The sequence below is a fragment of the Ascidiella aspersa genome, chromosome 5, assembly GCF_963924565.1.
Source record: "Ascidiella aspersa chromosome 5, kaAscAspe10.2, whole genome shotgun sequence".
NCBI classification, from domain to species: Eukaryota; Metazoa; Chordata; class Ascidiacea; order Phlebobranchia; family Ascidiidae; genus Ascidiella; species Ascidiella aspersa.
In genome coordinates, this window is record NC_139451.1 from 8133585 (window position 1) to 8157447 (window position 23863).

General features: G+C 38.3%; 14 non-coding genes and 1 pseudogene across 14 annotated transcripts; all 15 read right to left on the bottom strand.

The window, feature by feature from the left end:
- Positions 1-14656: 14656 nt before the first annotated feature.
- LOC146141694 (U5 spliceosomal RNA) lies at positions 14657-14775 on the bottom strand. The gene has a single exon (XR_014499277.1). It is a non-coding gene; the product is annotated as a U5 spliceosomal RNA (small nuclear RNA).
- Positions 14776-14980: 205 nt separating this feature from the next.
- Positions 14981-15116, bottom strand: LOC146141695 (U4 spliceosomal RNA). Its single transcript, XR_014500044.1, has one exon. It is a non-coding gene; the product is annotated as a U4 spliceosomal RNA (small nuclear RNA).
- Positions 15117-15285: 169 nt separating this feature from the next.
- Positions 15286-15404, bottom strand: LOC146141696 (U5 spliceosomal RNA). The gene has a single exon (XR_014499552.1). It is a non-coding gene; the product is annotated as a U5 spliceosomal RNA (small nuclear RNA).
- A 209-nt stretch (positions 15405-15613) lies between these two features.
- LOC146141697 (U4 spliceosomal RNA) lies at positions 15614-15749 on the bottom strand. Its single transcript, XR_014499823.1, has one exon. It is a non-coding gene; the product is annotated as a U4 spliceosomal RNA (small nuclear RNA).
- A 169-nt stretch (positions 15750-15918) lies between these two features.
- On the bottom strand, positions 15919-16037 carry LOC146141698 (U5 spliceosomal RNA). Its single transcript, XR_014499522.1, has one exon. It is a non-coding gene; the product is annotated as a U5 spliceosomal RNA (small nuclear RNA).
- Positions 16038-16246: 209 nt separating this feature from the next.
- On the bottom strand, positions 16247-16381 carry LOC146141699 (U4 spliceosomal RNA). Its single transcript, XR_014499992.1, has one exon. It is a non-coding gene; the product is annotated as a U4 spliceosomal RNA (small nuclear RNA).
- Positions 16382-16522: 141 nt separating this feature from the next.
- LOC146141700 (U5 spliceosomal RNA) lies at positions 16523-16635 on the bottom strand (annotated as a pseudogene).
- A 209-nt stretch (positions 16636-16844) lies between these two features.
- On the bottom strand, positions 16845-16980 carry LOC146141701 (U4 spliceosomal RNA). Its single transcript, XR_014500037.1, has one exon. It is a non-coding gene; the product is annotated as a U4 spliceosomal RNA (small nuclear RNA).
- A 149-nt stretch (positions 16981-17129) lies between these two features.
- On the bottom strand, positions 17130-17248 carry LOC146141702 (U5 spliceosomal RNA). The gene has a single exon (XR_014499630.1). It is a non-coding gene; the product is annotated as a U5 spliceosomal RNA (small nuclear RNA).
- Positions 17249-17457: 209 nt separating this feature from the next.
- On the bottom strand, positions 17458-17593 carry LOC146141703 (U4 spliceosomal RNA). Its single transcript, XR_014500025.1, has one exon. It is a non-coding gene; the product is annotated as a U4 spliceosomal RNA (small nuclear RNA).
- A 168-nt stretch (positions 17594-17761) lies between these two features.
- LOC146141704 (U5 spliceosomal RNA) lies at positions 17762-17880 on the bottom strand. The gene has a single exon (XR_014499278.1). It is a non-coding gene; the product is annotated as a U5 spliceosomal RNA (small nuclear RNA).
- Positions 17881-18088: 208 nt separating this feature from the next.
- On the bottom strand, positions 18089-18224 carry LOC146141705 (U4 spliceosomal RNA). Its single transcript, XR_014499903.1, has one exon. It is a non-coding gene; the product is annotated as a U4 spliceosomal RNA (small nuclear RNA).
- A 169-nt stretch (positions 18225-18393) lies between these two features.
- On the bottom strand, positions 18394-18512 carry LOC146141706 (U5 spliceosomal RNA). The gene has a single exon (XR_014499527.1). It is a non-coding gene; the product is annotated as a U5 spliceosomal RNA (small nuclear RNA).
- Positions 18513-18721: 209 nt separating this feature from the next.
- LOC146141707 (U4 spliceosomal RNA) lies at positions 18722-18857 on the bottom strand. The gene has a single exon (XR_014499994.1). It is a non-coding gene; the product is annotated as a U4 spliceosomal RNA (small nuclear RNA).
- A 169-nt stretch (positions 18858-19026) lies between these two features.
- LOC146141708 (U5 spliceosomal RNA) lies at positions 19027-19146 on the bottom strand. Its single transcript, XR_014499518.1, has one exon. It is a non-coding gene; the product is annotated as a U5 spliceosomal RNA (small nuclear RNA).
- Between the last annotated feature and the right edge of the window lie 4717 nt (positions 19147-23863).

Sequence of the window (23863 nt, forward strand, 5' to 3'; positions counted from 1 at the left end):
TAAATAGCGCTACGCCTTGTGCTGAGACGGGTTGTGATGGCACTATGGCCGTTTCTATACCTATAGGAAATCCCAGACTTTATGATAATGATCCTCTTGCTTCTTCGACAGATTTTATTTTTCCGAATGATACAAACATTCGTGGTCATCATAACGAACATATAATACGCACTCCCGGATGTTTGCTTTATAGTCAGTTTGGAACTAACGGATTTTGGGCTCCCTTTAATCAAACCACTCCCGTTGACACTATTGGCTTGCGTATGAATGTGCATATATCTGTTTTTAACCTTAGACTCGCTCATTTTTCAAACAAGGGTTTGATTGTAAAATTACCGTATTATAGGCTCGGCGATAAATTTTCAATATTGTTCGCGTCTTATCCAATTAATTGGTTTCCTAATGAGTCCATTTTCGCTGATGGTGATGGCATGATTTAGTATTAGATTTTCAAATCAAGAAAAATTCTTGTGATCATAATGTATCGGTCCTTTATCAAGTTTACAATTTTTATGACACTTATCCATTAAATCTTGCAGGTGATACCGCCTGCCAAGCTCGGGCATCGAGGTCTGTTTGCACCTCAGCAACAGGCTCATTAGAGGTTTCTTTGATGCATAAGGGGTCCCCCACGCGCCGTTTGGAAATGAACGTAATATCCCTGTAGCCCCTGTACAATTTTTGCCCACTCATTTTCGTCAAAAACGTTTTTTCTTTGTTGCCTTACTCGCTTGTTTATTTTCTGAAGCTGTAATTCATTTCGAAATGCGAAAGCTTGAGAACGAATTTGCTATATTCGTTTAAATAAGCTGCAGTCGGAGTCCTGTCGGACAAGTATAGGTTAGGCATTAGATTCTAATATACTAGGGCGCGGCAGGGCGTAACAGTTTGTAAATGAAAGATTAAGGAAGTTTAAGTTTGGAAGATGCGAAAACAAAAATAAGCCACGTGCTCACGGTAAAATATCACTTTCTGCCAGTGAAACATCATTATGCTTGTTTAGAAGATCTTGTTCCTTAAGGAAATAAAGCATGGCATTTATATACTGTTTGCTCTCCGAAGTTATGGATATTATTTTGGCTCCAATTACCAGCAAGAGCATTTAGTGATCATTTAAGATGTTTAATTGAGGAATTCTATTTTTAGTTTGCTACTTTTGCTCCCGACTTAGTTAAACCTAAACTACATTTTCTCCTTCATTATCCTCGTTTGTTAGAAATTTATGGTGCATGCGATTTGAATCTTTTCATAGAAAATTGAAGTTAGTGGCCCAAAGATGTAAAAATTTCAAAAATGTTTGCAAAACAGAACTGTAAGTCGCATCGAATTAATGAAATGCTATGAGCAGTGTGACATTGCAGGCCTTACTGGAGATGTTGTGAGTGTATTAGGAAAACCTATACTTGTAGATGAGCTGCCACATGCATTTTCTATTTATTTACAAACCGAGTTAGAACTTCAATTCACTGAAAATGGTGTAACATATTCTGTAAACGATGTGTTTGTGTTGGAAATTAAGAAAAACATACATTTGTGGTTCATTTTTAAAAACTCTTGATTTTTGCTGTAGTTGAAACTGGGACAATGTTATTTTTTAAACCTGGAATGGAGTTGTGTGGACACCCCCATGATTTATACAAATGTGTTGATAAACAGATGGTTAGGCCACAATATATAATTTTTTTGTAACAGACCTCAGAAATTATTGTTGATAGATTGGCCTAAGTCATGCATCTATGTATTTTCCGTATGATTTTTCTATAATACTCATTGATTATATCAATTGACCAACATTTTATGTGTTTTAACTCGAGAATTTGAAGGATAATAATGAGTGCATATTAGCTGCCGTAATAGCTAATATGCACTCATTATTATCCTTCAAATTCTCGAGTTAAAAGCACATTTGATGTGGAAAAAAGTTTGCAAGAATGGAACGAAAAGTTTAAGGATTGGGATTCATGTGCCTGAAAGTTCTCCCTACAGGTAAATACATGTAAAAGTACTTTATTCTAATAAATCTTAATCTGTTTTTCTCTTTTTAAAGACATAAGCTCCTCCAGTTCTGCGGCCAGCACTGTGCCTTTAAGTTCTGAGGACGATTTTGCAGCATGTATGTATATTTATCACCGGTACCAATATTTTTTCTTGCTATATTCTCTTAAATTTAACAACTTTGACCCAGACAAACCTATTGATGAACAGTGGCAACATGTAGTAACACAGAGTGGATTGTTGGCTACAAACTTCCGGCCCTTCCTGTCATGGTGCGACAGGCTATTCATGATTGTAATGGCAGAATTACTTCTGCAGCTAGCAGACAAGTTTGACTGTAAGTGTCTTTTACAGTGGCTAAATTAACGATAATCGCTAACGCATCTGTAAAAAAACCATCCTAGTTTTTTACCATGTGAAAGCTTTAAAAATTTCCATTTGTACGAACAACCAATAAACATCCAAATTCAGATTAAAAACAACTTCGCCATAAGATTTAAAATTGTTGCCAATCGCGCATTTCATTTTCACTGCCATAGAACGGCGAAATTCGGTTACCATAGATTTGGGAATTAAGCTTAAAACACTTCCCGAATCAATGCGAAAATATAATTGATGAGCAGTCGCAAACGGTGAACGTGTCATTGTTAATATTTGTTTTGTCCTTCAAAAGTTTCACCTCCGCGAAGGACTTGGCACGTTTTTTGAAAAGTAGCTCGGAACTTGCGCAATATGTTTGAGAGTTATAGCGCCTGGGTGGGTGGTCTCATTGTGGTCCCAAGATCTTTCAAACGGCGGTCGAGAATGCCAAGGTTGATGTTAATTGTTTGGCGGCGAAAAATAGTTGGCTCTTCGGTAAGTTATGATACGAGCGGTTGTTATATAACCTTTTCGCCTTTGATTAGAGAATTTGTTTTGTTATTTTTCGTTAGATTGAGTGGTGTGTAATGTGCGTAAGGCACCTAAGTCTTCAGCAATCTTGCTTAATTGTAATTGAAAATTGTTGTGCATTAAGTTTTGAGAATTCTCCAAACCTGATGTGTCAGTTTTTGTTTGAGTTAATATGCTGGTTAACAGCGGGGGCCATAGGTAAACTTGGATTTCCAATCATCATGATTTTTCTTTATCTGCTAAGGCGTCAAAATCAAGATCGTAATCAGCAGCGAGGACCAAGCGAAGGTTTTCTGGCATTCGCTCAAGAAAAAGCTTTTTTAAAACCTTTTTTCTGTTGTTGAATTTTGTTCACCAGCATTAATTAACAATTGCTTCATTTTGTTCATTAATTCGGAAGGGCGGGAGCTTCCGAGTTGTGTCTTATGTAAAAGTTTGTCATTAAGGACAGCTATTTTGAGTGAAATGTATGATATTTCTGTTGAGCGATTTAGAAGAATCTCATGCCCAATTTTTTAAGGCCGAAATTTTTAAGTTGAAACGTTCATGTTCACCAAAAATTACTTCGATTGCGGCAAGCCAAAGTTTAACATCCTGAGGCCAAAAATCAGGTAAGGCTAATAATAAATACTTTTGGGAGATAAAACATAATCACACAACAATTATTGTGCATCAAACAATAATATTCGATAGCACATACTCAGGTCCGGATTCGGCCACTCCGGACCTAACAGAAATTCATACAAATAATAATAATATTGCATAGCACATAAAAGCCTTGTTACCCAAACATTTACTGCTGAAATACATAATACTTTTTTACTACACTGGAACAAATCTCTTGGCTTTCTTCAAAGGAGGTGCCTAATCAATTGATAAAAGATATATAAATTATTGGGGATAATTACCATGCAGTTAAACCATGGTGTCAATTCGATATACAAGTACCTATCACGAAAAGCATTGTTTTCAAAAAATCGGTATAATACTACAATTTACAATTTTATTAAAAAAATTATGAAAATCCCACTTCTGAAATAATAGCCAGTTACAGCTATACCTGAATATCGTCTTCATCCTCAGAAGAAGATTCAACCTCTTATTTTCTTCTTACGGGGTCTCTTTTTTTCAGTTGTTGCTGAGAGTACAGCATTTTTTTAATACCGGCCTGCTGCTTGTATGGTAAGGTCATCTAAAAGGTTACAACACGAAAATTACACGTTAGATATACATACTCATAGAAATGCATCAACTCTTCATCATTAAGTCTTTTCCTTTCCAGTTGTTTTATAATTTTATTGTTTTTGGCCAATTCACCACAAATAAACTTGTGTAGTATCATTAGCAAATTTTACCTCGGTTATCTTGGTCAGAGTCTTTTGATCCATATTTTGCATGGCCGTTAAAACCCAGTCCCATTCTCCTACATCAACTGCGTTCTCTTCAAAGAAATCAAACAACGCATATCTCGCCATTTTATCAAAAGATACAATGAGTCGTTAGTCGTACGTTCAAGCCAGGGTTGCCAGGTGAGCTGGAAAAGTTTAGGACATTAAAAGTGTAAAATTCGGACATTTTAAGACGAACTACTACTGGTAAGCAGTGACAATCGGCGCTGGTCAACGCACAATATATGTGTTAAGGTGCGCTAGTTAGCGCTCGGATGTGGTTGCTATTAACATTTTACACAAATTATAGGCCTAAGATATTGGTGAAAAAATATTTCACCTGATTTAGACTTTGATCCAAAGGTAAAATAAACAATTAAAACTTGTTCTATAAATGGGTACACTATGCACGGATCTGTAATGTAGCTTAATAATAAATTTCAAAGCAAGTTCGTATCAAACGTCTTAATCAAGATGCTGTCAATCTACTCGACCTTTTTGGCTTTGAAATTTATTATTGTTCTATAAAACTGTAACAGACGACCCTTACTTAGGTGGCTAGTAGTATCTTCACCAATTCCTAATAAAATTGGGCCAAATTGGAAGAAAAAACTTTGGTGTCCTAATGATTTTTACAAACCGTCGGACAGCGCAGGTAAAATCCGGTCAACGACATTTTGGACGTAATCGTTTTTCTTCAGAGTTTCTTCAGAAAATCAATAGATTTATTTTTTATGTATATGTAAAATTATTTCACGTAATATGTTGAGCGTTGAATCTGCTAATGATGCGATTGATTTGATTGTTTTAACCTGGTGCAGCCATCTCGTGTAACTAATTGTGAAAATCTTTGTTGGTGTCCTAAGATGTTGTGATTATTTTTATGAAAACCAAAAAAAAAAAATGTCTGAGCGCAAGCGATATTGACAATATCTGATACACGCGGATGCCCCAATACCTCGGTCAACGCGTTTTAATCGACGGAAAAGAGCTGGAATCAATGAGTCAAATAGATCAGGTAGGCTACCATTTTTGTTAGCGTAAGTTGTGGCCTAGTTCGTAGGGTCTATTCCTTGACAAGTTGTTTAGTCTTAAAGAAGACTGCATTTGCGTGGCAGATGAGATAGTCTGGGCCAGATTCATCATTCAGGATGAGTCCCTGTAACATTTTCCGTTTACAACTACCTTCAACTAAAACTGGTGATGATAATGAATGTTTTGATGTTAATTTCATGGAAACCTTGGACTGGTACATGTACAATCGCATTATTAACTGTTAAATTGTTCACCCGATACCCTTGTCTCATGGACTTGTAGGATATGATGGTTTTATCAGCATGATATAGCTGTTGTATTATTGTCTCCGTGGTACCTGACATTATTTAGATATATAATGCATGAACAACTTAAATTCTCGAGTCAAACTTACCTTTTGAAAGTGTTAATGGTCTGAGTAGAAATTCTGCCAATTTATCACCACACAGATCATGAAATTCACGATCCTGACAACTTTCAGCAGCCTCAAATAAATGATGGTAATAATGCTTGCTGAGATTCCGCAAGGTGATGGGAGGGGGTATACATGAGCAAATTAAGTGAGCCAGCGCGCTTGTCTGACACACTTAAAATGGCGCACGGCGACGTCGCCTCGCTTGACTGGTTTTTATCGTGCTAAAGCGCGCTAAGTCTAGCACGCTCGTAAGAAGAGGTAGGTTAGTCGCTTATTAAGTAGTGTGTTAAGTGTGCAAGTTGCATTTCTTCAGTTTGCCTTTGCGATTTGTTGAAAGTATTTTATTAAAAGTTTAAGATGAAAAAAGTTTGTAGAGCAGTTTGGAATGACGAGAATGCCATAACTTTAAGCGATGTAATCGCGGAAAGAGATATTGCGACAAATTGATGGCACATCACAAAGATATAAAATATTTTTTGATAATTTGGCAGAACAATTAAAAAATCAGCATGGTTTAAATTTCACTGGGTAAAGTAAAAAGTCGTAGAACAATTTTTTTCAATTTAGCTCTAATTTTCAAACTTTGCACTTACCAATAGCAGGATTTATTAGCATTTCACCTACTTAAACGCAACTAAGGGATAAGAAGCATATATAGATATATTTGAAAACTACAGTTAGTTTTACATGAAATTATGTTTCCATTTGCAACCCACCAAAGTCATTATGTTGTGTTTTAACTTATTCAAGGTAGTGAGAACTATTTATTTATGAAATATGCAGAATTATTCCGAGATGTTTGATAAGAATTAGTTTAAAAATATCTAATTTTTTTGTAACCATATCTTGAGGGATAATTGGAAGCCATGATGAACTTTTTCACCATCGCCCTAATGCACAAGTATGAAAAATAAATGAATATCTCTATAAACTTCTTTATATATGAATTATTTCTGAGTTTTAGAAAATAACAAGAAATTTTTAAAGATTTACTTTAATTTTAATTTATTTACAATTGTAGTTTAGGCGATTCAATGCCGGAACCCCAGGAAGCCGAGCAGCAACTCATAGTATGTATTTTCTTTTAATTTGGAAGTGGAATAGCTTTTGTTCTTAAACATATTACCAAGCTGTTTGGTTAGCACTGCCAAAGGGGTGCAGTGTTTTTCATCATTATCATTTTTTAACATAGTTTTTTGAAAATATGGATGTTAATAACCTTATTAATATTAATGAAGCACCTCTTTTTTAACAGTTGATAGCCAGGAACCATCATGTTCGTGAATTATGACAGGTTCGTTTGAACTGTACCCAATTTTATTCAACTCGTGTTATATAATATATAGAATTCCTACTGATGAACCACACAACCAAGTAGTGGCACTATCACCAGCACCAGCAGAAGCCGTCCAGCTAGGAAACGGCGCTTCTCGAAAGGTATTTATTTTCAACCTTCAAAGTTTTCATCCGCACGAAACAAGCACATTAAGTTTGCAACCTTTATTTGTGAAATAACAGTGAAAGGTTTGCGTATTAAAACCGGTCAGCCTTGACTGATATGAAATAAATACCTGTAAGCTGCAATGAGCCATTTTAAAAATCCAATGAATCTGGAAATTTCGGCAAGTTTGTCGAAGTTTTCAATGAAAATTGTGAAAAAGACCGACAATTAATGCGAGAGGATCGGGCCATGATGAGGGAACTTCTGGATGGAATAAGAACTGAATTCAGGACTGCCATTCAGCTGCTGACTGCCCAACAGGGCCACCAGTATACGTTGTGCCCGAACAAGAGGATGAGGAAGATTTAGACTAATTTATTGTATTTTTTATGTGTTTTTTCTAGCTTTAATTTGTATTTTTAGTGTTAATATCCTTTTGTATTTTCTCTTTTATGTATAACAAGCCTTCATTAGTAGACAATTCACACAAATTGTGTAAAATGCAGCAAGCTCCTATTATTGCAGGGGCGAAGTCAATTGAAGCTTCAATTTTCCTCAGAATGCGCCATCGAGCCTTTAAGCTTTCTAAAAGCATTTTCCACCACTATACGGGCGCTGCTGTGATAGCAGTTAAAAGACTCTTTTTCTGCTGAAATTCTCGACCCAATGTAAGATTTACCTAGCCATGGTAATAATGGGTAAGCTGGGTCACCAAGAATAAGCAGTGGCACTTTCACACCTTCAATATTCATAGGTACCTGGAGCACAACAGTATGGTTTAAAAAAAATCGTCACCATCCTACTTTCGGTAGGTTGCAGGAGTACTTAACCACTTGGAGTTCCTTAAAACTAATGCGTCGTGGCTGCTTCCAGGCATTTTTATGTTTATGTTTCTGAAACTAAATGTTTTATTATGTGATGTTCCAAAAAATTATGTGGTTTGTAAGCTTACATACCGAAGTTTATCATCAACAACGGCTTGAAGTACAAGAGAATCCCAACCTTTTCGATTAGTATAATCTTTTTTTCCTTCAAAAGGCGCAGTAACTGCAATGGGAGCCATCAATGCAGTCTCCATTACCTTTAGATTGAACAGATAACAAATACATATAACATTTATTTCCATACTACATAAAATATATACAAATATGTAAACCTGTGGAAAATGGTATTTCTCCTTGAAGCGTTCAGCTATCCTTTGCGCTTCAATCTATGAATTTATATAACAATATTTAGGTCATTACTTCAGTTAAAATTAATTTTATACAAGGATTGTGTAAACACTTACCGCAAAAGGACAGTTGTGTACAGAAGAATCACTCACCCTAAACAGTTCTCCTATGGTTCTATATTCAGCAGATGAGGCTAATTTGTAAACTCCAATTGCTATTCTTTTTCTTGTATTTATTGGAGATCTTACAGTGTAGCCATCTAATGTTTTGAATAATATAGAAAATAACTTGTAATATTTATTATTGACCAAATAAACATATGTTTTATTACCTGGTTTCATGTCGTCCCATAGTAGTACCTCGACAAGTTTACCAAAATCTGTTTTTTTAATTCGGAAATGCTTGAGCCATTGGGGGTCATCACCAAAATCAACAACAATTTTTTCCCAAAAATCTTGTGACCTATAGCAATATAATTTTTTATGTGTGTTTAAAAATACATAATACTAATATTTTATTGGAACCACAATTTAGGAAATACCTTTTCAACATCCACACCTTTCTTGTTGTCCTTCTTTTGCGATACACCTTCTGGCATGCAAAAATTGGAATAAAGCTTGTCTTTTTACGAAACCGATTTTTAGGGTTAAAAACGTCAATTGGAAAATGAAGTTATAGCAAACAACTACACTCTCTTGTCCATGTTTCTTACCCAATATCTACAAAAATAATAAACCATGCCTCATTCATAAAATAATTGGACGCTGGTCTTGGATTCTACCACAGTTAAATAAATCAACCCACATTATTTGGGTGAGGGTGGTATTATTACATTCAGTGTTTAAAAATAATACTTGACCCACCCTAACCCAAATATTGTTTGTTGTGGTAGGATTCTAGACCAGCGCCAGTGTATGACAATTTTAACCGATACAAATTCAAAAGGATCCACAATATCCTTAACTTCACTTGCGCAACCCTTTATCGACATAACTAGCACGCTTCCCAAATACGAAATTATGTGTTAGGCCAATCTATCAATTAAGTGCCAATTACCAAAGGCCGACCTACCTCCACACCAAACATCTGCGGTACATATATGCTCCCAAACCGTCCTGAAATGTTACAACGGCCACAGTTTGGCCATACTTATTTGTATCTCGTAGATTATGTAAGGCTAAAAATATGGTTAGTGGCTTACGCCATACATTTTTTATCCTGGGTGAATCTAATCAATCATACCTAAAATATATATGGGCCAAATGTTACTTATGTACCTTTGGCAACCGTCCTGAAATGTTACATCGGCCACACTTTGGCCGTACCTTGTGAACAATTCATAATTGTTGTCTGACTAAACCACATTTACCATGCCTGTGCCCATACATCAGCGTTATTTGGCTAACTATCCTCGCCATACCTGTAATAATTTATGTACCGCTAATTATGTTAGTTATGGTCGAGATGATCAGTCGTACAATGTTGCATAAAGTTATAGGTATGGTGAGGATTGTTAGCTATAAGGTTACAGTTATGATGGCGAGTTCAGTCGTGCAACGATTACGTACAGTTACAGTAAACTGGGTAAAGTCGAATAATTGAGAAGTTGAAATGTAGCGTGGAGGAAGCACACATATAGTACAAAAAACGAAGTATATTTTTAAAAACGATTAAAAGAGAACAATTACACTGAAAAGAACATAACTGTCATACGAAACGTTGGAAGTGATCCAAACCCTATCCAACTGGAGGGAAACAAAACTCAGATGACCCGGACAAAACAAGTACTGCTGAAATAAGAACTAGTAAACGAAATATACAATGCTATATTTAGGTGTTAACGACTCACACAAACACTGGGGTTGTTTAAATAATTTTTTGGAGGACTGGTGTGAATCCCCTCGAATGGGGAGGTTGGGTAAAACATGATTCATAATATTATGCATGTGTTGGACAGACTCAGCTAATTGCTAACAGAAACAAATTAAATTTGCAAAAGTTGTATTTTTAACACAAAGCATAATTACCTAAACCTTTTAAAAACAGTTATGCCAAAACGCAACCAAAACAACCTCACCATTATATAGGGGGTCCCAACCAACAAATTCGCTGTATGGTTTTATTTACTGAGTTTGGCACATGTTTGAATTTAATTCGGTGTATCTAATATGCAGGATCGCTTGATGCTTGTGTGGGATCTGGTAAGGTATTATTAAACTAGTTTATATTGGTTTAGTATCTTTTCAGTCAAATATGCTGTGAATAAAAATATCTTATTCTATCCCAGCTAAACATCAAACTACACAAAGAGATTCCGATGCACTCAATTAAAAAAATCTAAGGGGAAGCTACAAAGAGTAGACCCTCCCGGTGAAGTTGTGGTATTCCTTTCAGGGGATGTTGGAGTCCCAACAGCCCGTTCAGCTTTACCCCCATCCCTGTCCCCAACTCAATTCAAAACTTTTTTTATTGCGGTTGCCACGTCTTGCTGTCTAGCATTCCGGAATATGGTCTGGCTCAACACATCTTCAAAGAAAAATTAAAACATTTGTTATGATATCATACAAATTCATTTCATATTTGGGTGTCATTAAACTTCCAGTTGGTAAAACAGTGTAGACTCCCTAAGTAATGCTCATTGTATACATTTTTAATATTGTTGTGGCCAGAGCCTGAAAAAGGTATCTTGTTTATTTGCCCATGTTGGTAATACCAAACTAAGAAATCTGAGATTCCATTATTTTTTTAAATGCAATCCCCCCATTTACTGGTGTTTCATACAATGGCACTAAAAAATGCTATTTTAAGTAATTGAATCAAAAATTCTTATATATACACCTGCACTGGCTTTTATTTTAATTTGTATAACTTTTAAAATTATAAATTTCTGAATGCGACCCTTGCACTGAATTTGCCCCTCTCCATTTCATGACAAACCAGCAGACAGGGAAAATAATAACTCTAACTTAACCTCTATTATATTTATATGTATATATAAAACTTGGTTTTGGTGAACATGTTTGCTGGTTTAGAATGTGAGACAATTGATAACCAACATATCTAGACAGATGGTTAAGTTTTTCAGGAATGACAAAGAACTACTTTTTTCATTAAAATAGTGTAAAATCTTAAAACCAAGGGTCAATCACAGAGCTTCTGTATCTTCAGGGTTGGATTTAAGAACTCGCCCGCTCGCCAATGCGAGTACAAATCGCTCCTGGCGAGTGCTGATTGACGACACCCACTCGCCCGACTGGCGAGTGGCTTTGGCGAGAAATTTAATTAGTTTGTGTAGGTCCTGTAGGACAACTTGTGTTAAGCACCACTACTAAGCGAAATATAAATTAGCGCCAGTTATTTCCCTAAACACTAAGACGCAAATACATTCAACACTACACAAATAATAAGGTTAATCGAAGTCGCGTTCGAAGCTCGTAATACAGACTCTTTGATATATGGTTGTTTACTGTGAGAAATAATGGTTTAGTTGTAGTTTAGAATTACTTTGTCATTATAGGCGAAATTTTGGCGTTTTGTTTTTGGCGCGAAACAACCTGCGGTGAAACGTCCATCAAAAAAGGAGAGCGCAAAAACAGGCAGGCGTGGCTACTAAATTATCACTTGTCAATGTTATTTTTTTCACTAAAGGTTGTGAAAAATACTTCCCTAAAAAACTGCTATAAGGGTCGTTAATTTGTTCATCCATGCATGGAAATAAACGACCAGACTTTTATAAAAACCAATGTTTACGTATATAAACCACAAGACAGGTTAGAGATAACCAAGAAATGACCGCGTTAGGACGAAAATTTGCAGACGGCGTGCCAACAAATTTGGCGAGTGGTATTTTGTCCGGGCGAGTGCTGATTGATAGCCGCTCGCCCGCCTGGCGAGTTTAGATTTTTGCTTAGGAACAACCCTGATCTTGTTAAAGAATTTCAGAACATTTAGGGTGGAATTTATAAACTCGGATCATGGATCAGTTTACCTTGATCCGGGATCAATATTTCAGTTTTCATTCGACAAACTCGGATCAAACTTGATCCGAGATCAACTTTTGATCCGAGAAAATAGGTGGTTCAGCCATTTTAAAACAGCATTCTTGTTGATTACTTTTGAAATTTATAATAAATACCACCCTGTACATCTACTTTACATCCTGTAAGGCGTGCAATTTGTAAGATTTAAAAAAAATGAAATATAATATTAAAAGCCGGATACCATAATTTTAACCTTGGCGGTTGCGATGCACGGCGAACGCCGTAAAGATTATATAATACAAAATGTCAATTATCTCAGTTATAAACGTGGTGGAATTATGTGAATAAAGTGAACGAAATATTGCACTTCCTAAAAGAAAACTACTCGATGTACAAAATCCGATTAAGTTTTACGACGAAATGCAATTTAAAAAGCGATACAGGTTTTCCAAAGAGTATGTCTCGTTTCTGCATGGTTTATTAAAAAGCGATTTGGAAGGTCCACGGAGACATGGTATTCCGGCAATTTTTAAAATATTAAGCACATTACGATTCTTGGCAACAGGGCACTTTCAAACAACCGATGGTGACCTTATACACTGCAGCCAAAGCAGTGTCTGTCGAATAATAAAAAAATAGCACAGTCCTACTTGCAACTAAAAAGGATCTTTTTAAAATTTAAAATTTCCTACTTCGGCAAACGAGGCCATTCATGCCAAAGAAATGTTTTATAGAATTGCTGGTTTTCCCGGTGTTATTGGTGCGATTGACTGCACGCATATCCCGATTTCTTCACCTGGAGGTGACCAAGCTGAGGTCTTTAGAAACCGGAAAGGTTACTTTTCTTTGAACGTACAATGCATTTGTAATGCTAACATGATGGTGACCGATGTTGTTGCTCGTTGGCCGGGATCGACCCATGATTCGAGAATATTTGATAACAGTATTATAAGATCAAAATTCGAATCAGGGTTGGTCACTGGTTTGTTGCTCGGAGATGGCGGTTACCCTTGCCGGTCATATTTAATGACACCCTACAGATGCCCTTCAAATAGGCATCAGCAAAAGTATAACAAGGCACAAATTAAAACCCGGGGAGTTGTGGAAAACAAAGGTTCCGTTGCCTTCGAATTCCTTTGCGTCTACAACTGGCCAACTCATTACCGGTTATAATTGCGACAATATGCCTTCACAATCTGGCTATTAGGCTTAAAGATGACATTGAAGAGGAGATACTTCCATTTATTGAGGAAGAAATGACAGTCGTTGTTGAAGGAGAGGGCGAGGACATTGCTGGAAATCGTTATCGCCAGCAGATTGTGCAAAACTTTTTTTCATAAACATTTTATTTATTTATGAAAACAACAGCAAGAGTGGAAAAGACAAAAACAAAAACGCTTTATAACTACTATTCAGATAAAGATTTTCGTAACAGTAAGATTTTCATTTGATGCCTTTGGCGTTTCCATTCGTGTTCTTGTCTTTTCCACTAGTGCTGTTGTTTTCTCCATTTGTGTTCTTGGTTTCTGTTATTCATTTCATTAATCAATAACTGGTCTTTAAGAGTTTCGTTAGTTGCTGTAAATTAAAAATATATTGTTTACCTTTGTTTTGTTGTTTTGGTACACAGCCATTAAATACTTACCAGAAACATTTGTGGTTGTTGAACTGTTCAGCAAAACGAAATCGTCGTTTGGCTCTTCATTGTCTGTAAGTAATGAAAACATCGAATTAGACCATATACGGTTATATAAGAAAAATTACACCTACCAACTGTTATGTGTCCCACTCCCACTGTGGAAGAACCTGCATTGACCTCATCTTGTTCAGTAACATGGTCGTTGTCGAACATGTTTTCCAAGGCGGTAAACTGTCCTGGCATGAGACCTACAAGTAAGGAACAAGAGTGGGAATTTAGCAGGTTTGGGAAACACAACAGTTTCATTACATAACTGACAATTCTGTTGTTGTTTGTTTAAGAGGAGGTGGGGGAGGGCCGCCGCCAGTCTGAAGGGAGGCCTGGCGATGTGTGGCCAAATCCTTCTTCCACCTTGCCTTCAGGTTCTTCCACAGCTGACGCAATTGCTTGGCATCACGCTTTTGCCGTGTCGTAATGCCATTATACTTATTTGAAATTTCCAACCAAGCTGCGTTTTTACGGACACTAGAGACGGCGTCTGTCTTTTTATTTTCTATAATTTTAATATAGCCACCTTGCTTAATTAGATCAATTAAACAATTTTTGTCAATATCATTGAAGCTTTCGTGTTTGTTCATTTTAAAAGATACTAATTTGCCTTTAAAGAGATACTAATCTGAACTGCTTAGAATACGGTAAAACTGCAGAACATGTCTGCAGATGCAAGAAATAACTAAAGACTCATTGCAATGTCCCACTTCACGGAAATCTTTAGTAAAAGGCGAAAGATTTACACGTTGTGAAGTGAGACCAGAGTAACGAGGTTTTGGCATTTTATGTTTATAACGGAAGTTACTGCGACTAAGAATTGCTGTGCCAGGCAAATCTTGGGATGCTATAGACAATTTTGCTACTGAATCTATATTTAGTGAGACAAACTTTACCAAAAAAACATAAAACGACTAATATTTAGAAGAAAGCAGATTTTCTACACAGTTGTGAAAGAGATGTTGTCTGGATAACGATTTCTTAAAACCGGTCAAATATTGCCCGGAAAGCTTTTTAAGCTATCTGGCGGGGTATTGGGTATAGTTTTCAACTAGCAATAATCGCGCCTCGGATAAACCTCATCAGCTAGGATATCGCCACTGCGCAAAGTCAACCACACGCAGTTCGAGATAGCAATAAACGACTAATCTATTTTTTTTAATTTGTTGCAACCTTCACGCCGATGCAAAGATACGTTAAACTTGTAGACTACACTAAATCAGGTCTTCTTTCATTTTGAACTGCTTAGATTACGTCAAGTTTAACTCATTTTTCGGTAAAACTGCAGAACATGTCTGCAGATGCAAGAAATAACTAAAGACTCATTGCAATGTCCCACTTCACGGAAATCTTTAGTAAAAGGCGAAAGATTTTCACGTTGTGAAATGAGACTAGAGTAACGAGGTTTTGGCATTTTATGTTTATAACGGAAGTTACTGCGACTAAGAATTGCTGTGCCAGGGAACTCTTGGGATGCCATAAAAGACATCTGTGCTACTGAATCTAAATTTAGTGTGCCAAACTTTACCAAAAGAAACATAAAACAACTAATCTATAGAAGAAAGTAGATTTTCGACATAGTTGTGAAAGAGATGTTGTCTGGATAACGATTTCTTGAAACCGGTCAAATATTGCCGCGAAAGCTTTTTAAGCCATCGGGCGGGGTATTGGGTATAGTTTTCAACTAGCAATAATCGCGCCTCGGATAAACCTCATCAGCTACGATATCGCCACTGCGCAAAGCCAACCACACGCAGTTCGAGATAGCAATAAACGACTAATTTATTTTTTTTAGTTTGTTGCAACCTTCACCCCGATGCAGAGATAAGTTAAACTTGTAGACTAAACTAAATTAGATCTTCTTTTATTTTGAACTGCTTAGATTAAGTCAAGTTTAACTAATTTTTCGGTAAAACTGCAGAACATGTGTGCAGATGCAAGAAATAACTAAAGACTCATTGCAATGTCCCACTTCACGGAAATCTTTAGTAAAAGGCGAAAGATTTACACGTTTTGAAGTAAGACCAGAGTAACGAGGTTTTAGCATTTTATGTTTATAACGGAAGTTACTGCGACTAAGAATTGCTGTGCCAGGGAACTCTTGGGATGCCATAAAAGACAATTTTGCTACTGAATCTATATTTAGTTTGACAAACTTTACCAAAAGAAACGTAAAACAACTAATCTATAGAAAAAAGTAGATTTTCGACATAGTTGTGAAAGAGATGTTGTCTGGATAACGATTTCTTAAAACCGGTTAAATATTGCCGCGAAAGCTTTTAAGCCATCGGGCGGGGTATTGGGTATAGTTTTCAACTAGCAATAATCGCGCCTCGGATAAACCTCATCAACTACAATATCGCCACTGCGCAAAGACAACCACACGCAGTTCGAGATAGCAATAAACGACTAACTTATTTTTTTTAGTTTGTTGCAACCTTCACCCCGATGCAGAGATACGTTAGATTTGTAGACTACACTAAACCAGGTCTTCTTTCATTTTGAACTGCTTAGATTAACTCATGTCTGCAGATGCAAGAAATAACTAAAGACTCATTGCAATGTCCCACTTCACGGAAATCTTTAGTAAAAGGCGAAAGATTTACACGTTGTGAAGTGAGACCAGAGTAACGAGGTTTTGGCATTTTATGTTTATAACGGAAGTTACTGCGACTAAGAATTGCTGTGTCAGGGAACTCTTGGGATGCCATAGAAGACAATTTTGCTACTGAATCTATATTTAGTGTGACAAACTTCATCAAAAGAAACATAAAACAACTAATATATAGAAGAAAGCAGATTTTCTACATAGTTGTGAAAGAGATGTTGTCTGGATAACGATTTCTTAAAACCGGTTAAATATTGCCGCGAAAGCTTTCTAAGCCATCGGGCGGGGTATTGCGTATAGTTTTCAACTAGCAAAAATCGCGCCTCGGATAAACCTCATCAGCTACAATATCGCCACTGCGCAAAGACAACCACACGCAGTTCGAGATAGCAATAAACGACTAACTTATTTTTTTTAGTTTGTTGCAACCTTCACCCCGATGCAGAGATACGTTAGACTTGTAGACTACACTAAACCAGGTCTTCTTTCATTTTGAACTGCTTAGATTATTAAGTCAAGTTTAACTCATGTCTGCAGATGCAAGAAATAACTAAAGACTCATTGCAATGTCCCACTTCACGGAAATCTTTAGTAAAAGGCGAAAGATTTACACGTTGTGAAATGAGACCAGAGTAACGAGGTTTTAGCATTTTATGTTTATAACGGAAGTTACTGCGACTAAGAATTACTGTGCCAGGGAACTCTTGGGATGCCATAAAAGACAATTTTGCTACTGAATCTATATTTAGTTTGACAAACTTTACCAAAAGAAAAATAAAACAACTAATCTATAGAAGAAAGTAGATTTTCGACATAGTTGTGAAAGAGATGTTGTCTGGATAACGATTTCTTAAAACCGGTCAAATATTGCCGCGAAAGCTTTTTAAGCCATCGGGCGGGGTATTGGGTATAGTTTTCCACTAGCAATAATCGCGCCTCGGATAAACCTCATCAGCTACGATATCGTCACTGCGCAAAGTCAACCACACGCAGTTCGAGATAGCAATAAACGACTAATTTTTTTTTTTAGTTTGTTGCAACATTCACCCCGATGCAGAGATAAGTTAAACTTGTAGACTAAACTAAATTAGATCTTCTTTTATTTTGAACTGCTTAGATTAAGTCAAGTTTAACTATTTTTTCGGTAAAACTGCAGAACATGTCTGCAGATGCAAGAAATAACTAAAGACTCATTGCAATGTCCCACTTCACGGAAATCTTTAGTAAAAGGCGAAAGATTTACACGTTGTGAAGTGAGACCAGAGTAACGAGGTTTTGGTATTTTATGTTTATAACGGAAGTTACTGCGACTAAGAATTGCTGTGCCAGGGAACTCTTGGGATGCCATAGAAGACAATTTTGCTACTGAATCTATATTTAGTGTGACAAACTTTACCAAAAAAACATAAAACGACTGATATATAGCAGAAAGCAGATTTTCTACATAGTTGTGAAAGAGATCTTGTCTGGATAACGATTTCTTAAAACCGGTCAAATATTGCCGCGAAAGCTTTTTAAGCCATCGGGCGGGGTATTGGGTATAGTTTTCAACTAGCAATAATCGCGCCTCGGATAAACCTCATCAGCTACGATATCGTCACTGCGCAAAGTCAACCACATGCAGTTCGAGATAGCAATAAACGACTAATTTATTTTTTTTAGTTTGTTGCATCCTTCACCCCGATGCAGAGATACGTTAAACTTGTAGACTACACTAAATCAGGTCTTGTTTTATTTTGAACTGCTTAGATTAAGTCAAGTTTAACTCATTTTTCGGTAAAACTGCAGAACATGTCTGCAGATGCAAGAAATAACTAAAGACTCATTGCAATGTCCCACTTCACGGAAATTTTTAGTAAAAGGCGAAAGATTTACACGTTGTGAAGTGAGACCAGAGTAACGAGGTTTTGGCATTTTATGTTTATAACGGAAGTTACTGCGACTAAGAATTGCTGTGCCAGGCAACCCTTGGGATGCCATAAAAGACAATTTTGCTACTGAATCTATATTTAGTGTGACAAACTTTACCAAAAGAAACATAAAACAACTAATCTATAGAAGAAAGTAGATTTTCGACATAGTTGTGAAAGAGATGTTGTCTGGATAACGATTTCTTAAAACCGGTCAAATATTGCCGCGAAACCTTTTTAAGCCATCGGGCGGGGTATTGGATATAGTTTTCAACTAGCAATAATCGCGCCTCGGATCAACCTCATCAGCTACGATATCGCCACTGCGCAAAGACAACCACACGCAGTTCGAGATAGCAATAAACGACTAATTTATTTTTTTTAGTTTGTTGCAACCTTCACCCCGATGCAGAGATACGTTAAACTTGTAGACTACACTAAATCAGGTCTTCTTTTATTTTGAACTGCTTAGATTAAGTCAAGTTTAACTCATTTTTCGGTAAAACTGCAGAACATGTCTGCAGATGCAAGAAATAACTAAAGACTCATTGCAATGTCCCACTTCACGGAAATCTTTAGTAAAAGGCGAAAGATTTACACGTTTGTGAAATGAGACCAGAGTAACGAGGTTTTAGCATTTTATGTTTATAACGGAAGTTACTGCGACTAAGAATTGCTGTGCCAGGCAACTCTTGGGATGCCATAAAAGACAATTTTGCTACTGAATCTATATTTAGTTTGACAAACTTTACCAAAAGAAACATAAAACAACTAATCTATAGAAGAAAGTAGATTTTCGACATAGTTGTGAAAGAGATGTTGTCTGGATAACGATTTCTTAAAACCGGTCAAATTGTTGTGGAACGCAACCGCGTCATTTCCGAGCACGCGGCTCGAGGCATTCTTGTGTTATTTTATTGGCCGCGCTATTCCCGAGCACGCGGCTCGAGGCATTCTTGTGTTATTTTAATTGCTATGCGTTGTGTGTGTGTACGCGCTTGATTTGTGCCTACTGCAGGAATGTAATTGGTGTGTTTGTAATTACTTCGTGAGCCTATAAAAGGCTGTTCACTTACTACTACGTTACCATTCCATTTTACTGATTTCGACTGAATACAACTTAAGTTACAACAAACTGTGCTTATTTGGACTCTGTAAAGAAGCAAGGCGCAAACGTGATTGAAAACACAACAGAGTTTTTGGCGACGAGGATGGGATCGGTCAACTGAACGACTTGTTTCAATCTCAACGTTTGTGTCAATATGGAGAAGCTATTGGAGACGATGCAGAAGCAGATAAAACAGCAACAACGACAGCATGAAGAGCAACAACGACAGCATGAAGAGCAAATGAATCTTATCCTGTCTGTGTTGGAAAAGTCTTCTGGTCCCGCTGTTACCAATTCTAATGTTGCTGCACCTAGCTTTAACCCCTTTGATTCTACGACAGAATTGTGGGATGACTACTGGTCTCGCTTCTCAACATTTGTGAAGGCTCATGCAATATCCGAGAAGAGGGTTGCCCAAGTGTTTTTAACGAACCAAACCATGACAACTTACAAGCTGCTGTCCAATTTAGCAGGACAAAGTTCGCCAGCGAAAGACGTCAACGATCTAACAATGAATGAGATTGAAGGCTTCATGAAAGATCAATTTGATCCCAAGCGTTTTATTATTCGCGAAAGGTTTCGGTTTTGGAGCAACATGCAGCGCAAGCCAGGTGAAACGGTGCAAGAATTAGCCGCCCGTATTCGTCACGATGCTGCTACTTGCGATTTCACCTCTATCAAAGATCCGTTGGATGAAGCTTTACGAACCAGGTTCATCTGTTCAATATCCAATGAAGCGGTGTTGAAGGCCATGTTCAAACTCAAGTCAGATGAACTTACTTTCTCTCGTGCGATTGAGGTTGCCATGCAGACGGAGGATGCGGCGCAAGTTGCCAAGGAAACCGTCTATGGGACGAGCGGTTCTGTGCGTAAGGTGCGCGGATCCAAGAAGCCGTTTACAAAATCCGCACCGAATGAGAAGCCCAAAGAAGCTGCCCGATGTTATCGCTGTGGGAAAACTGGTCATTTTGCGCCGGTTTGCCGTCACAAGAATGCGACGTGTCGATATTGCAATCGTATAGGTCATACTGAAGATGCTTGCCGTAAGAAGAAGTCCGATGTGGTCAATTCGATGACGAATGCTCATTTGCTGAAGTCAATTTCCACTCGTTCCCCACTACACAAGTTGAAGGTTGTGGTGTCACTTTTTGGCAAAGTTTGCGAATTTGAGCTGGATACAGCAACCAGTGGAAATTTCTTGTCTGTCCACGATTGGAAGAGAATCGGATCGCCTAAGCTTCGCGCTCCTGATCGACGTTTTAATTCTGCGACAGAGCACCCAGTGCCTTTGTTGGGTATGTTTACGACGCCAACTACTTATGGTGGTCGAGTCTTTGATCAAGATTTCTTTGTCACGAAAGTTCCATGCTTAAATTTGCTTGGTCGCAATGCCATATGTTCTTTGGAGATTTCGGTTGACGACATACTGCATCATTCATCTTCCAAAGATTGCGTGAATTCCGTTGTTACTTCGGGCGACCAACTCTATCTGCCTTTACAAGATGCTTGCCGAGGTCTTTGCAACGAGTTTAAAGACATTTTCAAACCTGAACTGGGTTGCTTGAAAGGTTTAGAGCTTGAAGTGAAGTTTCAAGCGGAGGCTAAACCGGTTTTCTTTAAGCACCGTTCTGTGCCATTTGCGCTACAAGAAGATGTTGCCCGTGAATATGACGCAGGAATTGCCCGAGGAATCTGGACTCCAGTCAAGTTCAATGACTGGGGTACACCGGTGGTTCCTGTTCGAAAAGCACCGTTGTCAACTCACAACAGGCCACGGCTAAGACTTTGCGGGGATTATTCAGCCACGGTAAATCCCCAATTGGCACTCCATCGACATCCACTACCTCTTCCAGATACGTTGATGCAGAAACTTCGAGGAGGATTTGGTTTCACAAAAATCGATCTTGCTGATGCATACAACCAAATACGTCTAGGTCCCGAAAGCCGGAAAAGGTTGGCGTTGAGCACTCACCGAGGTGTCTTGCTGCAAAATGTATTACCGTTTGGCATCACCTCGGCTCCGGGATACTTTCAACAGATTATGGACGAACTGACGCAAGATCTTCCAGGAGTGGCTGTATATCTTGATGATTTACTTGTCAGCGGTTCATCGGCAAAAGATCACTTAAACAATCTCCGTCAATTGCTTCAACGTTTAAGTGAGAAGGGGCTTCGCTGTCGTTTAGAGAAATGCAAGTTTGCACAACCCACAGTTGAATACTTAGGTCATTTACTTCATAAAGACGGCATCAGGAAAGCTTCCAAACTCGATGCTGTGCTCAATATGCCTGCACCGAAAAACGCATCGGCACTACGTTCGTTTCTTGGGTCGGTTCAATTTTATAGTAAATTTTTGCCACCAAGTTTTTCTTCCATTGCTGAACCTCTGTATCGTCTGACTCGAGACAAAGTTCTTTGGAGTTGGAATAACGAAGAATCAAAAGCTTTCCGTCAATTGAAGACATGGCTGTCTTCTGACAATGTTTTAACTTACTTTGATCCCTCTCTTCCTATTGGGATATCTTGTGATGCGTCAAATGTGGGCATTGGTGCCGTACTTTTTCATCGCTATTCGGACGGAAGCGAAAGGCCAATTGCCAATGTCTCAAAGTTGCTCACCTCCAGTCAGCGCAACTACAGCCAAATTCAAAAGGAGGCTCTTTCAATTATCTTCGCACTGAAGAAATTTTACCAGTATCTTTTTGGTCGTGAATTCATTCTTGTCACCGACCACAAGCCACTGTTGGCACTTTTTGGTCCTACAAAGCCAACTCCTCCACTTGCGGCAAATCGGTTAGCACGATGGGCGCTTTTCCTTGGTCAGTTTAAATACAAAATCGAGTACAGGAAGACCGCCAGTCACCAGAACGCCGATGCACTCAGCCGGTTACCAGAAGGGGAAGATGCCTATTTTGACAAAGAGGAAACTACAGATGATGTCGACACTGTTTGCACCATCACTACGCTAAGTCGTCAAGTCCAGCCCACAGACCCCAACACCATGAAGAAGGAATCCGGAAAAGATGATGTTCTTTCCCGAGTCATGCGTTTTGTCCAACACGGTTGGCCAACAACTTTTTCCTCAAATGACCCAGCTGCAAAGTTTCGCAGGTCTGCTGATTTATTGACAGTTTCTCATGGTTATCTGTTCTATGGAACTCGATTGGTTATTCCGCAAAAGCTACGACAGCACGTCCTACAACTACTACACCAAGGTCACTTTGGCATCCAAAGGATGAAGCAGTTGGCTAGGTCTGCAGTGTACTGGCCGAACATTGATGACGATATTCTGAATCTTTGCCGAAAATGTTCCATATGCGGAGAACAGCAAAACCTTCCTACTAAACCTTCTGTCCATCCATGGATGATTCCTGAAAAACCATGGAGTCGTGTTCACATCGACCATGCTGTGAATTTCTTGGGGAGCAATTGGTTGCTCATGATCGACGCCTATTCCAAGTACCCGTGCATTCATGCTACTTCATTGATGACGTCCAAGGCGACCATGAACTTGCTCGAAGAAGACTTTGCACATTTTGGTTATCCACACACTATCGTCTCAGATAAAAAATTCCAGGATTTCTGCCGGCAGAGGGGTATTGTTCATCTAACGGGTGCGCCTTATCACCCGTCCACAAATGGCGCCGCCGAACGGCTAGTTCAAACGTTCAAAAAGGCAATGAAGAAGTCAGAGAAACCCCCGAAAGAAGCTTTACAGGAGTTTCTTCTTCAGTACCGAAGAACCCCAAATTCTAGCGGTTTCTCCCCGAGCGAGCTACTTAACGCTCGACAAATTCGATCGCTCATAGACACGATGGTACCATCACCTACACATGTCTTGCAACGCCAGCAACAAAATTCCGTGTCGAAGAACAACAAACCAGTGCGTATTAGTTTTCGAAATGGTGATCCATGTTACGCGCAATATTTTGGATCTAGACACGATGGTTCGAAAAGATGGGTTCCTGCCACTATTGTTAAATGCTGTGGGAGTAGAACATTTACCGTGAGAGTATTTCCTCGTGGTCCAATCTGGAGACGTCACCTTGACCAACTTCGCCCTAGATACCCTAATGAAGACGATGACCCGGGTGAGCCTGAACTTTCATGTCCGTCAGAGCATATTCCCCTGGTCCCGTCCACTCATATACCGGCATCATCCTCACCTACTCCTCCAGATTCCCCGAGGTTTGGTCCCGACAATCCCCGTCGCTCGAAGAGACAACGTCTACA